The sequence below is a fragment of the Dama dama genome, chromosome 12 (assembly GCF_033118175.1).
Source record: "Dama dama isolate Ldn47 chromosome 12, ASM3311817v1, whole genome shotgun sequence".
NCBI lineage: Eukaryota > Metazoa > Chordata > Mammalia > Artiodactyla > Cervidae > Dama > Dama dama.
The window spans coordinates 79,226,828-79,245,873 of record NC_083692.1 but is presented as its reverse complement, the minus strand read 5'-3'; the positions used below and the strand labels follow the sequence as shown (position 1 = coordinate 79,245,873).

General features: G+C 40.7%; 1 pseudogene; it reads left to right on the top strand.

Moving 5' to 3' along the window:
- The first annotated feature begins 218 nt into the window (after positions 1–218).
- Positions 219–1,347, top strand: LOC133067102 (glutamine synthetase-like; annotated as a pseudogene).
- Positions 1,348–19,046: the final 17,699 nt, after the last annotated feature.

The window sequence follows — 19,046 nt, the reverse complement described above, 5'->3', positions numbered from 1 at the left end:
CTTGTTTATTGTTGTGTACTAGACAAAATGTCTAGGCTATTGTCTGGTCCATAATAGTCCCTCAATAAATATTTATTGAACAAACAGGCAGAACCTAGAATGGGAGAAGAACAGGCTGTCTAAGCAGCACCCCTGGCCTCCTTGCCTCTCTTCTCCTCACCTGGCTCTCGCTGCCTGCCCACCCTGCTGCTTACTCGGTACCCAGAATACCTTCTACCATGGCCACCTTGGAGAGCTCCCACTTGAACAAAGGCATCAAGCAGGTGTACGTGGTCCTACCTTAGGGTGAGAAAGTCCAAGCTATGTACATCTGGATCGACGGTATTGCAGAAGGACTGTGCTGCAAGACCTGAACCTTGAATTCTGAGCCCAAGTATATAGAAGAGCTGCCTGTGGAATTTTGATGGCTCTAGTACTTTTCCGTCTGAAGGCTCCAACAGTGACATATATCTTGTCCCTGCTGCCGTGTTTCGGGACCCTTTCCGCAAGGACCCCAACAAGCTGGTGTTCTGTGAAGTCTTCAAGTACAACCGAAAGCCTGCTGACACCAATTTAAGGCACACCTATAAACGGATAATGGACATGGTTAGCAACCAGTGCCTATGGTTTGGAATGGAGCAGGAATATACTCTCATGGGCACAGATGGGCACCCCTTTGGTTGGCCTTCCAACGGCTTTCCTGGGCCCCAAGGTCCATACTACTGTGGTGTGGGAGCGGACAAGGCCTACCGCAGGGATATTGCAGAGGTTCACCACCGGACCTGCTTGCAGGCAGGCATCAAGATCTGGGGTAGAGATGCCGAGGTCATGCCTGCGCAGTGGGAATTCCAGATAGGACCCTGTGCAGGAATCAACATGAGAGATCATCTGTGGGTGGCCTGTTTTATCTTGCATCGTGTGTGCAAAGACTTCGGAGTGATCGCCACCTTTGATCCTAAGTCCATTCTTGGAAACTGGAATGGTGCTGGCTGCCATGCCAACTTTAGCACCAAGGCCATGCAAGAGGAGAATGGTTTGAAGTACATTGAGGAGGGCATTGAGAAACTAAGCAAGCAGCACTAGTACCACAACCGAGCCTACGATCCCAAGGGGGCCCTGGGCAACGCCAGGCGCCTAACTGGATTCCATGAAACCTCCAACATCAAGGACTTCTCTGCCGGCGTGGCCAACTTTGGTGCTAACATCCACATCCCTCGGACTGTTGGCCAGGAGAAGAAAGGCTACTTTGAAGACCATTGCCTGTCTGTCAACTGTGACCCCTCCGCCGTGACGGAAGCCCTCATCCTCACATGTCTTCTGAACGAAATGGGCGACGAGCTCTTCCAGTACAAGAACAAAGTGGACTAGACTTGCAGCCCTCAAAACACCTCTCAATTCTACATCTTGCTCCCACTCTTGCCCCTTTCAATGTCATAATAACAGTAACTCAAAGGGTAGAATATCAAGGTTTTTTTTTTTTAATTCCTCACACCCAATTAATATCTCTTGCTTTCTTTAGTCAGGATTGAAGGAGTCAAGTTCTTAATCATTTCACAACCACCTACCTATCCCTGCCCTTTTCTTTTTCCTATCACCAGAGCTTTCTTGTGCATTCGTTGGGGTTGGGGAAACAACCACTGCTTCCATTTAATCAGGAGTGTTTGTCTAGTAGGCATAGCTTTCTGGACAGAGAGCCCAGTCACTGTTAAGGGGTGGGGAGGACTTTTCTGAGCAGTTTCTGAGTGGGGGACTGGGGTGCTGGATTCTGTGGTTTGGTTAGGATTTCCCTTCTTGGTGGGAGGTTCCATTACTTAGGAGGTTGTAACCAACTTTCTATTAAAACTGAGAATTAGAGGGGAAGGAAGGGTGGGAAGTCAGGTAGGAAAATACCCTAGATCTCCTGGTGTGGTGCTTCCCTTGCCTGAGGCTCAATGCCCTGACGGGCTCAGGATAAATGGATGGATAGTCCTACCTTCAAAGAAAAAGTTCTCATTGTGTGGTCCTCCATTTATAACACAAAGCAGAGTAGTATTTTTATATTTAAATGTAAAAACAATATATATATATTGATAAACAAACATTTATCTGCACACCCAAAATAGGTGTGCAGATAAATGTTTGTTTTCTCTTTAGAGAGAAAAGGCCATTCTGGTTACCGGGAACCCAAATTTGAGACAAGTAGTTTGGTTAGAAATAAGGATCTCCTTTTGAGTTGGCGTGGGGATGGGGGTGGCCATGCTGGAAAACTTGGCTGTTTGGGGCTGTTACTCTGTCACTACCACTTCAGAGATTCTCTCTGCCCTGCTCACCCTTCTGGGGAGGCTGACATTGATTGGTTAACAGGTGGAAGCCCATGATAGCAGTAGCCATCACCTGAGCCCCGGGTTTAAAAAGACACACATGTACTTGTACACACAGGAGTTTGGCAATATGTGTTGGCTGGTCAACTTGAGCTTGTTACTGACAAGGGGGTATTGGGTTTTTTTTTCTGGTAGGACTAGCATGTCAATAAAGCAGGCCTTTTGATATATTAAAAGACATTTTTTTTTAAAAGCAAAACAGAAGTTTAGATTTTAATCATATTTGTAAGGTTTCTAAGTCTTTGTTTTACAGAACTGCTTGTTTGCTTCATCTGTCTCCTCCCCATCTCTGCTCTGGAGGAGATGGGACAAGTCTGGAGTTCAAACAGTTGTAATTTTGTACCTTGGTATCTGTTCTCTGAGTGTGAAATATTCCCCTCCTTTATTAAGATTCTTGAGGAGTTACTATTTTTCTTTCTTTTATAATAAAACAAACTCCACTTTTGTCCTTAAAAAATGAATAAAACAGTATGATTAATGTACCCAGTATTTGTGAAATAAATTTGGTTTAACATCACTTTTCTTGGCTGTTTAATGAAGAAGACTGTCTCTTAATCCTGAGGAAGTGTTTTAATTCTTATCAATTTTCTCACAAATGTGATAGGCTCAGAATAGCAAGTTATGTTTGTCACCTTCCCTGGACAACAGTCTTATCCAGGGTGAAGAACATGGATGTATGTAAAGTGAATATAACCATAGGATGAACAGTGTGTCTATTAGGTCATAAGCTCCTTGACAGCAGAGTGTCTCAGACATTTTATTCATGGAGTCTAGAAGTGCTTTCACCTAGTTACTCACATTTACTGAATTGAAATGTTAAAATTTTAAGGAAAAAGATGGAATCCTAAACCTGTCCAGAAAGAATAAAAAAGTCATAAAAGAGAAAGATTCAAAGTGGTATCACCCTACTTAACAGCAACTCTGGATATAAAGAAATAGTGGAATGCTACCTTCAAAATACTGAGTCACCAGAAGTGTTTTGTACTTTTCCTCTCATTAAAAAACTCAGTGGAAATAGCTTTTCTTCCCTAATACTGGAAATACTGATAGAATTTCAACTTATAGTCTTATATTCAGTCAAAATATTAATCAAGAGTGAGGGTAGAATAAAGATATTTTCAGGCATGCAAAGAGTGACGGAAGAAAAGTCCCATGCAGCTTTTATTACAGAGGTTTCAGAGAACACGTTTTATCAAAAATAAAGACTGAACTGAAAAATGAAGATACATGAGGTTCAAGATGCAAGATAACCAATAAGGTGAGCAATGCTAAAAAGTCCTAGGATGACATTTGTGCAACAAAGTCAAAGAGTGATTATTTCACACAAGGCTGATAATAGAGGTCAAGGAACAGAGAATCTGTAGGAAAAAAAGAAAAAAAAAAAAGGATACTCTACTAGATATATTTGATTCATTTGGGAGAAATTATTAACAAATATTTAAAAAAATCTGTTGAAGAACTCACAAAATAAATAGGGAATTGATATAGGACAAATGAAAAAAATGAGGCAATTACTAACTAAAAGTTCCCTGGTAGCTCAGTTGGTAAAGAATCTGCCTGCAATGCAGGAGACCCCGGGTCAATTCCTGGGTTGGGAAGATCCCCTGGAGAAGGGACAAGCTACCCACTCCAGTATTCTGGCCTGGAGAATTTGCAGAGTCGAACATGAATGAGCAACTTACACTTTCACTTTCAATTGTACTAGAAAGGAAATGTAATCATTGTACTCATTTTGGCTGGACAGTGACAATATTGACATCGTCATAATATATTTGTCATGACTATCAGTTTAACTCCATATTGTGATATAACCATATTAGGAAGGTGGCAGTGATGCTGTGTTATCATAAAAGTAATTCAGTAGATAATGCCTAATATTTTTAAAAATGTATTTATTTTTAGTTGGAGGATAATTACTTTACAATGTTGTGTTGTTTTTATGCCTGTATATCAACATAAATCAGCCATAGGTAGATAATGTCTAATACTGACAAATCAAGGAGAAAGCATATAACTTAGAAACTGCTAAAATGGAGTTGGATTGACAATGGGAGTAGAACATCATATTGCTGGTTTTTGTTTTTTGTTTTTTTTGATGGGGCGGGAGTGGGAGAACAGAACTTTGTAATACCTCTTACTTTTTAGATAATGTGCCAGTAGTATTTTGATTTAAAAAATCTTTGATTTTAAAAGAAAAAGATTTAGTTATAAGTTAATGTGTGCATTATTTTACTGAGCAACAAGAACAATATAACAATAGTATGTGCATGTAAGTCACTTCAGTGGTGTTTGACTCTCTGCAACCCTATGGACTGCAGCCTGCCAGGATCCTCTGTCCATGGGGATTCTCCAGGCAAGAATACTGGAGTGGGTTGCTATACTCTCTTCCAGGAGATCTTCCCAACCCAGGGATCGAACCCACATTCCCTGTGTCTCCACCATTGAGAGGATACTTTACTGCTGAGCCACTGGGGAAGGGAAATCCTATTAACAATAGTTCTCATGCTTATGTTAAGAATTCCACTGGGGGTGAGGAATAATGATGCAAGGAATCCTTGGTGAAGTAAAAGTAAAGAACCAACAAGTGAGACCCACTGGGTTTGATAATTTGTTTCATAAATTTTCATAATTTTCTGTTAGAGTTCTCCATGTGAGAAACTTAGAATCTGTGTTTTTTCCAAAGCAGTTGTTGAGCTTCCCCAGGGCCACTTTACCCAGTTTTTTATCTTCCCACTCAAACCAAACATAAAGTTATCCTTCTACCAGGTTTTCTAAGGCCATTTGATATTTTCCCTAATATGATTTTAAAAGGTCAATAATTGATGGGTATTATTAATGAAGAATTTGGAAGCTAAAATTATTATTAGGTGCTTGTTACTTACATCCCATTCATTTCTCCAAAGATCTGAGGTATTAACACATCAGTGAGTATTAGTAAACTTATGATGCATCTAAATCTATTATGCTACTAATAATATCTACCACTTATATGATACTAACTACGGACTGGCTTCCCCAGTGACTCAGCAGTAAAGAACCTGCCTGCAATGCCATAGATGCAGGAGACCTGGCTTCCATCCTGGGTCGGGAAGATCCCCTGGAGAAGTAATGGCAACCTACTCCAGTATTCTTGCCTAGAAAATCCCATGGACAGAGGAGACTGGTGGGCTACAGTCCATAGGGTCACAAAGCGTCAGACATGACTGAAGTGAATTAGCATGTACATGGACTGGGGATTATTTCAAGCACGTTGCGTGTGTTATCACATGTCATCCCACGAATCGGAGTTAGGTACTGTGGTTAACAGTTTCCCTTTTAAAAAAAAATAATTGAGTAAAAACTGAGGCATATAGAAAGTGTAACTTGACTAAGATCATCCAGTTAGTTAGAGGTGGAACCAGTATTTTTATACCCTGGCCATTTAGCTCCAGAGAGTGTACATTCTACTTCCTATGCAATAGATCATATATTGTTCTAGTTAACATACTTGGTGATGATGCTTTAGTGATTGGGGTGGTCTGCAGGGGGATAATCTTAAATTTAAAAAGTTTTTGAAATGCATCATTTGGAATATATTTTAGTTGGTCAAAGGAGTCTCATCAGTCTGATGAGAGAGACAGATGAATATGGAAAGACAAGGATGAGAAGAGATGATGCCTTTCAGTTTCAGAGTTTGGGTACAGGTTCCAGATGCCTGCAGAGCACTGTGTCTCCACAGCACAGAAGTAGACGGCAGAGTCTGTGGCCTGGGAGGCTGTGATGTGCAGGGAGCTGTAACGTTCCCTCCTGTTTATTGTGGCACTTACTCTTCCTTTCCTCTTCATCTCTAGGCTCAGATAAGCAAGGAGATGATGCCTCCTCCAGGATTCTGTTGCAACCACTGTAAGGTGATCATTCCTTCTGAGTAATTACAGTTGATTGTAACTTCCTGGGCACTCAGGTATCGGGGACTCTGCTCCACTCCATTTTTACCACTTACCTCTGTTCTCAAAGATATTGGCAAGCAGAGAATATTACCATTAGTGAAGCATTTCTACAAATTTCTTTCCTTACACATTTCCCAGAGGGCACTCCAGTTTAGTCACTGGGAGTCCCTTATCCTCTCAGAACTTTGAAAAAATGTCCATTTATTCTTCATATCCATTTAGTCTTCATCTTCCCATATCCAGAAACTCCCCAACTTACAGTGTAACTGAAGCCACAGAATAGCCAACGAAACTTGCTGGGTCTTCACCATTTTTACCACAGGTTTCTGTTAACAGAATTTGGAATATATGTTAATTGTTCAAAGGAGTCTATGATTGCTGTAAGTTCTCCTCATTTACTTTAGAAATCAAAAGGGATTTCCAACCCATCAAAGGCAGCACAAATGCACACGTCTGCACTATTTGTAGGGCCTCCTGTACCAGAAACCATCCACAGTCTTTTAAATAAAACGTCCACATTGCCATCTAGTGGCAGCACACACAGCCATTCATGATGTAGGTCAAACTGATGTAAACAGCAAGAAAAAACGAACCAAAGTTAGGATCAGCCCTTGGTGCCCTGGGAGTTAGGGCAAGATGAGGACCAGAAGTCCAGTGATTCCTCGGCTTCAGTGGGCTATGCTACACCAAGTAGAGTAGGTGACAACCCGTGCATTTTGTAGCATATGTTTCTGAAAACCCAAGGACAGCTCTGTTCTGGCTTTTAAAAGTATTCCTTATGAACATCCCTGGTTTCTTCATATGACATCCTTGTTTCTTCACATGATATTATTTTGAGCTTGTAGTTGTTTTCTATTTTTGGGATTCCTTTCCAGCCTACATCCCCTCCACTGGAAGTGCCCCTTAAGGGATGAATCTAGGGTCATGTTCGTAAAAAGTGACCTTGTTTTCCTGACTATAACATATTGAGTCTGGGTAAATCCTGGTCTTACGAATTTGGAGTAGGGGTATAGAAATAGTAGTTAGACAATATTTGTCACTAGAGCTATAAAACCCTATTGAGTTCCAGTCAGAGTCATCTCTTGGCAAATGAAAGCTAGGTAGGTTCATACTCAGGTTATTGTGGAGCAGAAACTAGCAGGCTTACAGTGGAAGCTGGTTTCCCAAGAGAACTGATTATACTTTCTGAGAGAACTAGGTTTAGAAAGAACAGCAAATTGATGGCTTTCTTCTTCCTGTGAGATCTAGCTGTATTTTTTGCAAATTGGTTTTATGAGATTCACCTGTTATCTTTTCAGACACTCTCCTTTTCCTTGAGCTAGTGTGAGTGGGTTGTACAACCAGTTCATGTTCACAAAAGGTACTGTAAGTCCAGGGTCCCTGGTTCTATACACCACAATCAATTTCCATAAAAATATATGTAGAAGTATGGTATGTAGTTTTCACCATTAAATTTTATTTTGACTGTTACAATCCATCTAATATGATCTAACATTATAGCTACCTATCTCAACATTGTGCTACTCGCACGTTTAACGGGCATACCTTACATGAATTCATGTTAGATGACCATGAACAAGTCAGGATGAGGGATAAAACTGTGTGACACAACAAGACAGTTTTCTGTGTGGCATCTTTACACATGGCCATTCTCTCATGTGGGGAAGCCGTGGACAGCAGCATTATACAGTAGGGCAAAGTGAAATATGGACGTGGTTTGGAGCCAAATAGATTCAAGTTCGAGTGTTAATTAGCCTCGCCACTAACTGGATTGGGTTTTGAAAAGTTACCACAATTTCAGTCCCCGGTTTCCTGTAAAATGAGGGTAACGATACCAAACTGTGGTTTTGTGGTGAGAATTACAGATAACGTGGGAGTTCACAAAGTCTAGTGGTTGAGGATGCCGGATTGGGGGACTCCACCTGTCCTCGAAGCTGGCTCTCCTTATACTGGCTGTTCTCAGGCAAGTTAGTTTCTCTGTGCCTCAGTTGCCTTGGTGCTAATAATTGTACCCACTTCATGGGGCTGTAGTAAGGATTAAATAAATAATGTGTGTGATGCACTTAGAACAATACTTCATATATATTAAGTGCTTAACAAATGTTAGCTATTATCATTATTGATAGTATAATAGGGCCTGTGATCACTCAGCAGATGATACATGATATTATTATCTTATTATTTTCCCCGATGAAACACAAAATAGGAAATGTCTTGCAAACATCTGAGCCAATTTAAGTTTACAGAAAGTGCGTTGAATTTAGCAGCTTTGTCTAAAAGAATATTATAAAAAATTTAACAATATGAATGAACAAATGAATATTTATAAAACAGAAACAGACTCATAGACTTCAAAAACAAATTTACAGTTACCTAAGGGGAAAGGCGGCAGCGGGATAAATTAGTAATCCTACACATTGCTACACAATCCTACACAAATCCTATGCAACTTTGTACCCATTGAGAAGTCCAATAAGTCTTTTCTCAAGAGGGCATGATACATCTTTATTTTCTAATCCTCCTACCAATGTGTTGGTCCATGCTAAATTCTTCACTTTTCAACTAACTGATCAATGAATGTTTGGAGAATGATTACTTAATAGCTTATGCTGAGTCTTTTGAATACAAGGGCGTTTCTTACTATTTTTGTTGTTTTATCTCCATGTGCAGGTGGAAGAAAAAAATGCAGCCTGTGTTTGAGAGAACTTTGAATATCCTGTTTATGTTGCTTTGGAAAAGAAAAGGTAGAATACCATACTGATTATTTTGATTCAAAATGTTATTTTGAATGTATAAAGCAGGGATACCTTCACAAAGATTAGTGATGTCTGGTCATAAATATAATAATTTCTGTGAACTACCAAATTCTTCCACTCTATAGAAGACAGTGCTATCTATCTATGTCACTTCATTCAGTTTTTTAAATTGGGATCAATACGACTTATTGATCACAACAACCTGGGTCAGGGGTGGAGGTTGAGACTGGGTGGTGTGATAAACTGGGGGGTTGGTAAGTCTTGTTAGGTGGTCAGGACTAGGTAGAGATTGCCGTAAGAGGGCAGAATCGCTATAGTGCTTTGAGACCTGATCTGTTTCTTTTAGCCCATCTTTTCTCATTTCATCCCCATGTTATATTGTGTGATTATTTTTATTTCTTTTTTACAGATGAAAAACTAAAGCTCTGAGACACCAATTAATGTGGCCAAATTTGCATAGCAGATAAGCAGTAGGGCCAAGACTGGGATGCAAGTTATTACAATCTAATTCCTAAATATCCTTCAAGGAAGCCTCAAAGCACAGTGGAGAGCTGGCTTAATTGAGAGCAGGTCCGTTTCTGAGACTCTTTCCCCTCAACCCATTTTCAGTCAAAGAACTGCTGTGCCCCTGGAATTCAAAGCAATTATAGCTGATTTCATTTTCCCTGTCTTCTAACGGCATCCTGGCAGACCGTGAGAGCGCAGGGCTCCTTGGTCAGAGGCTTCCAGCAGCTCTGCCCCTGTTACCTGGACCCCTGAGGTTTTTGCACAGCTTCCCCCGTGCCCTTGGCTCACAACAGGGGAACTTTTTCCTTTACATTTCTGGCTCCAAAATTTTTGCTGTTTTTCTTGTCTCTTCCTGAAGAAACTGCAGAGTTTATTGGGATATTGGATCTCTTAACATTGCTCTGGTTTTCTTGAAGCTTTGTTTTCTGTCTTTATTTCCTTCCCCAGCCCAGACGTCATTTTGTCTAGTTTCTCAGGGCTGAAAGAATTGCTCTTCAGGTATATAAGCTTGCACTGAGGTTAGATGAGGTTGGGCTTGAGCTGAGTGTTTGCAGTCTTTATTTCTAGTCTCAGAGTGAGTGGCTCAAGGCTAGTGGTGCCCATTTGGGAAAAGGCTGGGTAAAGCCCTTGGAATAACAGATAAGGAATTCCATGATCGTGTGTGTGTGTTTAACCTTCATTGCTTTAATAGGTGGAAAATGAATCACACTGATCTATTTTTACGTTTCTCTGCTAAAGAACTTGTATACCTCATTATAAATTGGCTGTCCATTTGTACTTCTTTTTGTAGATTGCCCATTTTTCCTCCAGGGAAATTAATGTTTTTATTATTGATTTATAGAAGACATTTTAATTACAAGGGTATTATCAGAAAATCACAGGATACATATTTTAAAATAACTGATGGCAAAGAACATTCCTTTCCTGCATTACTGGTCTTGTAGATTCGATCAATGAGCTATTAGAGGACAATTTGTCCCCTGCTCCGTATGGGCAGGGTTTTGAAGACACACAAGAGTGCACACAAAACAGTGTCTGGTGCTCAGATGGAGGATTTCTGCAACTGAAAGGATGCTGACTTCTAACCTGAGGGGCCTGCAAACCTTTATGATCTTTCTCTTCATTTTTCATGATGCCTCAGAGAGGAGGCACCTTAAGACCTTTTGGGGGTATTGGACATACCCAAAGAGGAAGGAAGACCCACATTTCGTAGGTATAGTTCGATGTCAGGTGCATCCCTTAAGAGAGGGTCACATGGCCCCCTGCCTGGGTCACTGAGTCTCCAATGGTTCTTCCTGAAAAAACAAGGCTTTTGTCATGATGAATAGAAAGAGTGTGGCATTCAATTAATAAATAGGGGTGGTAAGAGAAATTACAAAACCAGCCAGAGGTTTTTTTTTTTTTCCACTTTTTAATTCTGTTTTTTTTTTCCATTTATTTTTATTAGTTGGAGGCTAATTACTTTACAATATTGTAGTGGGTTTTGTCATACATTGACATGAATCACCCATGGATTTACATGTATTCCCCATCCCGATCCCCCCTCCCACCTCCCTCTCCACCCGATCCCTCTGGGTCTTCCCAGTGCACCAGGCCTGAGCACTTGTCTCATGCATCCAATCTGGGCTGGTGATCTGTTTCACCCTGGATAATATACATGTTTCGATGCTGTTCTCTTGGAACATCCCACCCTTGCCTTCTCCCACAGAGTCCAAAAGTCTGTTCTGTACATCTGTGTCTCTTTTTCTGTTGTGCATATAGAGTTATCATTACCATATTTCTAAATTCCATATATATGCATTAGTATACTGTATTGGTCTTTATCTTTCTGGCTTACTTCACTCTGTATGATGGGCTCCAGTTTCATCCATCTCATTAGAACTGGTTCAAATGAATTCTTTTTAATGGCTGAGTAATATTCCATGGTATATATGTACCACAGCTTCCTTATCCATTTGTCTGTTGATGGGCATCTAGGTTGCTTCCATGTCCTGGCTATTATAAAGAGTGCTGTGATGAACATTGGGGTACATGTGTCTCTTTCAGATCTGGTTTCCTCAGTGTGTATGCCCAGAAGTGGGATTGCTGGGTCATATGGCAGTTCTATTTCCAGTTTTTTAAGAAATCTCCACACTGTTCTCCATAGTGCCAGCCAGAGTTTTAAGCTGTCATTTTTCTCATCAGGAATGACAACATCACAAGTGTCAAGGTGAAAGCAGAGATCATGGCTGCTCCAGGCCTGGGGGCTGGGGTGAGCTGCACTTTCTCTTGGCTTGGACTGGCAGCCCTGTCCTGGAAGAACCGCACAACGTACGTGAGGGCTGAGCTGTGGGTTTGTGCCAGTGGTTGCACATCCTTCCTCCTGGCTTGAGGTGTTTGTGCTTTTCAGTAGTGATTTCTCTTTCAGAAGTGAAACTCCCAAGTCACTAAAGCTACTGGGTCCTTAGTGGTACATACAAGTACTGTGATTCCATATGTGATTGTTTCTTATCTTAGAGATGCCAAGACACACAAGTGCTTTTCGACTGGCAGAAGAACCACAACAAAAATAAAACATAATGGCACCCTACCTTGGACTATGGAGTGAACCTCTCGCATTTCTCCTGATTCTTGTTGAATTAGTGACAGAGACAGAAGTGCAGGTTTGTGAGATACATGCTGCCCTTTCTGTGTCTAGTTAAACCAATAGGAATGAATAATAATGATACAAAATAAGGCTTTGCATACATTATTTCACATGACAATAAAAAGTAGGTGTTAGTACTATTCATTCCCATCTCACACATGATGGAACTGATGATCAGAAAGCCTAAGTAAACTGTCCAAGGTCACGCACTGTTCAAAGTGGTGAAGCCAGAATTAGTACCAGGTCTGTCTCTCCACTGCCTGAGTCCACAGGTTTATTCAATAGATATTCACTAGGCTTGAGACACTACCAAGTCTATCAAATAATATGAATTCAGTATTTGTAGAATAAATGAATGAATCAATATATGAGTGAATGAAGTATTTGATTTTGGAGCCTGGGGATTTAACTAGAACCTACACCCTTCGGTGTATGTTACTTCTTTATATCTTTGCTCTTAGCCTTGGAAGAGGAGACAACCAAAAAGCCCCAGGCTTTGCTAAATGATTTTTGATGATGATACAGCCTCTTCTATGGTGGGAAAACTGAAGTGTTACCTAGAGAGGTAAGTTGGGATCCTGTTGTTGGTTTGCAAACTGGCTCCCATACATGGAGGGCAAGGAGAGGCTAAAGAAAGAGGCGGACCACTTTAGGTTGGTAGGTAACAATTTTAATAAGCAAAGGAATTTCCTTATGAGGCTTGTTCTGGGCAGCCAGAGAATGAGAAGATCTCTGAACACACCCACTAGAATTTTATAAATTCATCTAGAGGCCTTACCTGGTTTATGGGTCTCAACACCATATAGCTCTCTCAAGTTTGCATCCTTGAAAGTGACTGCTTGTGCAGGAAGAGTGGGTGGAACATAAATTTTAAGGTCAGGGAGAGGATAAGGAACCTCTGTCCAGGTACAAGTCCAGTTCTTTGGTCACGACCTCTTGATAACCTCCTCCAGCACCTGCACAGACCGCACCTATGGGAAACACAGTGAGTGCCTCTCCTTCTGAGTTTGTAAAACAGCTCATGGTAAAACTCAGCCTCTTATTTGGCTTGATTAATAACTTATGTATATATTTAGTTTCTTCTGCAGATAGATCTTTCCTAGTACTTGGGACTCTGTCATGGCTGGGGTCAACATAGGTAAAGGACCTATATTCAGTCTTCAGGTGCCAAGAAAAAGTACATCTCACCAGCTCAGAGGTAGGTGGAGAGGTGATGTACCACACCAGTTGGCACATTTAATTTGCCCTCACTCTCTACTCCACAAGGTTGAACTATTATCAGATTAATGCAAGGTCTCTCCCATGCTCCCATCTGAACACCTGTATCTGGACAATTTGAATAATGGCTGCTACTGCTGCTGAGTCACTTCAGTTGTGTCTGACTCTGTGCAACCCCATAGATGGCAGCCCACCAGGCTTCCCCGTCCCTGGGATTCTCCAGGCAAGAACACTGGAGTGGGTTGCCATTTCCTTCTCCCATGCATGAAAGTGAAAAGTGAAAGTGAAGTCGCTCAGTCCTCTCCGACTCCTAGCGACCCCATGGACTGCAGCCTATCAGGCTCCTCCGTCCATGGGATTTTCCAGGCAAGAGTATTGGAGTGGGTTGCAGTTCAAACTAAAGACCAGGGCCAGCTTCAAGGGTGTGAATTCTGTGCCGTCTCATAAGACCCCACGCTTAAAAGGCCCCATGCTTATTTTAATGCTCTGCTGTTGCCATCTTGAAATTCTTAGGAAGCTTTGCACATGAGGTACTACATTTTCATTTTGCACTTGGCCCTGCAAGTTATGTAGATTGTCATGCTAAAGGCCTCTATCTCCTAGAGATAGAGGAGGTCACTCAACATGGTGAGACAGCAGAGATCCTTATCATACAGCCATTCACTGAGGTGAATGGAAAGGAGTATGTCAAGGCTGCATATCGTCACCCTGCTTATTTAACTTATATGCAGAGTGCATCATGCGAAATGCTGGGCTGGAAGAAGCACAAGCTGGAATCAAGATTGCTGGGAGAAGTATCAATAACCTCAGATATCCAGATGACACCACCCTTATGGCAGAAAGTGAAGAAATAAAGAGCCTCTTGATGAAAGTGAAAGAGGAGGGTGAAAAAGTTGGCTTAAAACTCAGCATTCAGAAAACTAAGATCATGGCATCTGGTCCCATCACTTCATGGCAAATAGATGGACAAACAATGGAAACAGTGAGAGACTTTATTTTGGGGGGTTCCAAAATCACTGCAGATGGTGACTGCAGCCATGAAATTAAAAGACGCTTGCTCTTTGGAAGGAAAGTTATGACCAACCTAGATAGCATATTAAAAAGCAGAGACATTACTTTGCCAGCAAAGATCTATCTAGTCAAAGCTATGGTCTTTCCAGTAGTCATGTAGGGGTGTGAGAGTTGGACTATAAAGAAAGCTGAGCGCCGAAGAATTGATGCTTTTGAACTGTGGTGTTGGAAAAGACTCTTGAGAGTCCCTTGGACTGCAAGGAGATCCAAGGAAATTCAATTCCTTCATCCTAAAGGAAATCGGTCCTGAATATTCATTGGCAGGACTGATGCTAAAGCTGAAACACCAATACTTTGGCCACCTGATGTGAAGAACTGACTCACTGGAAAAGACCCTGATGCTGGGAAAGATTGAAGGCTGGAGGAGAAGAAGATGACAGAGGATGAGATGCTTGGATGGCATTACTAACTCTATGGACATGAGTCTGAGTAGGCTCCAGGAGTTGGTGATGGACAGGGAAGCCTGGCGTGCTGCAGTCCATGGGGTCACAAAGAGTCAGGCATGACTGAGCGACTGAACTGAATTGAACTGAACTGATTCACTGAGGTGTGTTGGATTTTCATTTGCCCTCTCCTCTGTGTTTCACATTACCTTCATCATCATGGGATCATTTTCTCAAGTCCTTGATGTGTACAACTTTGAGCAAGAAGTCTTAAACAGAGAAGAAAACTCCAGTATTTGTTCTCAGAGAGATGCCATCTTTATGTATCTGAGATCAGGACTCCTTTGTATCATTTCCCCTCAAACTCACATATCATTAGAATCAGAGTATTCCCAGCAGTCATCCAATGTCATCTATCTCTTCCCTGGCAAGAATAGAGACACCAATTGCTCCTGAATGGGCTTCTTTTTATGGAAGAAGGCTCTGAGCCCAGAAGAATGTCAGACACCATTGGTTCTGACTATATAAAAATTTATTTTAATTTTTTATTTATAATCACCAAGCTGTACATTACATCCCTAGAACCTGTTAATCGTCCAGCTGGAAGCTTGTGCCTTTTTGACAACTTTTTCCTTTTGATGTTAACATAACAGTCTTCCCTACCTTCATCTTTTATTTTTTTAATTGGTGAGTCGCTAATGATACATTTATTTTCTATCATTTAATATTTATTTATTCATTTGGCTGTGTTGAGTCTTAGTTATGGTGTGTGGGCTCTCTAGTTGTGGCACATGAGTTCTGTAGTTTGTGGTGGGGGCTTAGTTGTCCAGCGACAAGTGAGTGGGGATCTTAGTTCCCCAGCCAGGGACTGAACCCACATTCCTTGCATTGGAAGGTGGATTCTTACCCACTGGACCACCAGACAAGTTCCCTGATTTCATCTTGACTACCTGTAGTCTGTTCTCAACACAACAGCCAGAGTGAGACTTTTCAACGGGAGTTAGTCATTCTTTTTCTAAAGCCCTCCTGTGGTTCTTCGTTTCACCCAGTCCTTGAATACATTGGGTGTTTCCTAATTTAGAACTGAATTCTTTCCTCTGCCTGAAAAGCTCTTGCCCCAGATAGCCTCAAGGTTCACTCCCTCATTTTCTTCAAGTGCTTGCCCAGATGTTATCCTTCAAGCAAGCCTTCTCTGACCACCTAATCTAAAATTGCAAGGGGAGCTACTTTCCTGTGCCCCACCCTCAGCACTACCTAATCCCTCCACCCGGCTTGAGTCTCCTCTCCGTAGATTCGTCTTCTAATATACTATATAATTTACTTATTATATTTAATGCGTATGAAAATGGAATCTCCATGAATTTGATATCTTTCAGCATTTTGTTAATAGGCCTACAAGATAGCCTGGTACAGAGTGGACACTCAATAAACACTTGTTGAATACATTATTTAATCTGAGAACAAACATACTTTCTGAACAAACATACTTTCTGCTTTGGGATGGAACTGGACACATTGCCCTCATGGCCACCCAAATCATTCTACATTTACACCAGCCTATGTGCTAGGGACTCTGCCTGTGTATTTCAGTGAGAGGTAGGAACAGCAGATTCCCTGCTAGCCAACCTTCCAGAGAGGGAATTGTCCTCACATAGAGCTCCAGCCTGGTGATTATGCACGTTAATACTGGAAGGATGCTGAGGTGACAGATCAGGACTGGAGGGCACAGTTTTTGCTTTCTATTGTTATAATCATGAAGCCCAGCCTTTATGCTGGGGTAAGGCCTGGTGCTTCTCATTAATGCAGCTTAAAAATCTCCATGTCTCAAGACTGGGATCCTTTCGTAGGGTCTGATGCTGACTCTGCTAGACTGGTGGGTGGTGCCCCAGATTGTGGGGATGGGTGCTGCCACTGGGGAATCTTGTCTTTGTGTTTTCTCCAAAAAAACACTATTCTAGAAGTCCTGGTATTTTTGCTGTTTACCTGACATACATTCCATCTTATTTTAAATGTCATAAAACTGGCAAGTGGTTATTACTTCCCCCTTTTTTGATGAGAAAAATGAGGCTTAGGTATATTATATAACTTGTTTAGGGGCACTGAGGTCATAGTAGAAGAGTCTGAACACCAAGGAATTTTTTTTTTTTGACACCAAGACTGGCATTCATATGGTTGTATTATTAGAATCTCCAATTTTATATGCAGTGGAATAATAGTTTTAAATATCATCTTACATATTTTCCTTCTTTAAAATTAATTTTTCCCCTTATAACCCTCTTGTTATAAATTCTGGAGTTGAATCTGATTGAGCCAGGAAAGGGAGATTGCAAAAAACATCCAATGAGACTTGAGACCAAAGATTCAAAATCTTGTCTTTGTGTATTGTAATAGACCTAAAAATTGTTGAGAGGAGAAAAGATACTAAAAATGAAAAGGTATTTTAGTTTCAAGAGCCAAGTACTTGATAATTTTTCCTTTTGAAACTTTGCATGCCAAGAGCAAATTTCAGGGCAGTTTTTGTCATGAATCCTGCTCTAAAACCCTGAGTTAGTAAGTGAAAGTTGCTCAGTCATGTCCGACTCTTTGCAACCCCATGAACTATACAGTCAATGGAATCCTCCAGGCCAGAATACTGGAGTGGATATGCTTTCCTTTCTCCAGGGGATCTTCCCAACCCAGGGTTTGAACCCAGGTCTCCCACATTGCAGGAGGATTCTTTACCAACTGAACTATGAAGGAAACCACTTGGGCTAGGAATGCTGATGATAAAAATCATAAGATTGATTGGCTATCCAATCAATGCAAAGGGAAATGTTGTGTGGTTTCTGTCTGGAACTCTGAAAGTTTCCAGCTTTGCAAAATTATATATTCCAACATATTTCAGCCACATTCTAGTAGAAATAACACTTTGATCTATTTAAATACTGTTTTGCAAAAATATCTGAAAATATTTTCTTGTGTGAAGAGGTTCATGGAAAATAGCTGGGAATTGAGAACTGTTGGGCCAGCCAAGGGAATCTCATTAAGGAAGGTACATGGTGAAAGGACCAAGTGAAGGATATGGTTGAATCTCAAAAGACCAACAATTCCTATGGGAAAGGAACTGTGATTCAAGATAGCTGGTAGAGCTGGAGCTTGCATGCTGAGTCTTAGAGAAATTCCTAGAAGCTACCACATGACATTTATAGTTACATTTCTTTGACCAGAACTTGGTTCATGGCCATACCTAGCTACAAGAAAGTTTGGACAACACAGACTTTATTTTGAGGCAAAGGAGGGAAAGAGAGGAGAATGGATATTGAGGAGAAAAGTGCATCACAGAGGAAGAAGGAGAAACAAATGGTTTTCAGGACATTATGCTAAAAAGACAGAATTTATGGAGAGATAAATCATACCCACCAAAAATGAAGCTAAACAAATGAAACGAGCCATTGCAAGAAGAATTTTGATAAGTAGGGGATTTCAACTGTCCTCTTTCAGAATGTGACAGAATTCATAGAAAACAAAACAAACAGAATTTAATAGTACAATAAAAAAATTGAGTACTTAGATGCACACACAAATATGAATTCATAACTTTCAAATAAAGTTAGTTGTGATTATGTGTGGTCCCAAAGTAAACCTTAAACTTTTTTGAAAAGTAGAGCTTTTATAGGGATATTCTCTGATCATAATCCAATTAACATAAAAAACATAAAAATATAAAAATGAAAAATGTAAACTCTTTTGAGATGAAAAAATGAATTTCCAGATAAACCATGAAATAGAGACAAAATTAAAAAAAAAAGTAACCAAGGATGCTAAAAGCAAAGAAAAGGAATAGTTCACACCAAAACCTATGGGACAGAGTTAAAAGTATATTCAGAGGAGAATTACTAGCCTTCAATGCCTTTTGTGGACATAAATAGCACAACTGAGAAAAGTTTCCCCTTTCCTAATCCTTACAACAAGTGGGACTGGTAACTGATGCATCTGATCAGTGTGAATCTGTGAGCATTAGAAGAAGCTCTGGTTATGGGAGGTAACTGCTGGGGATTAACGTCACCAGAAACCATCATGGAGGTCCCACCGGAGGGAGCATACTTGTTTTATGTGGTGGATATGGTCACATCTAATATTTTCTTATTATACCATCACATTCTTAAAACCAACTGGTTCAGTTTTGAACACCTGGGTTATCGCTTTTAGGATAATGTATAATGATACATTCTCAAAGTGAT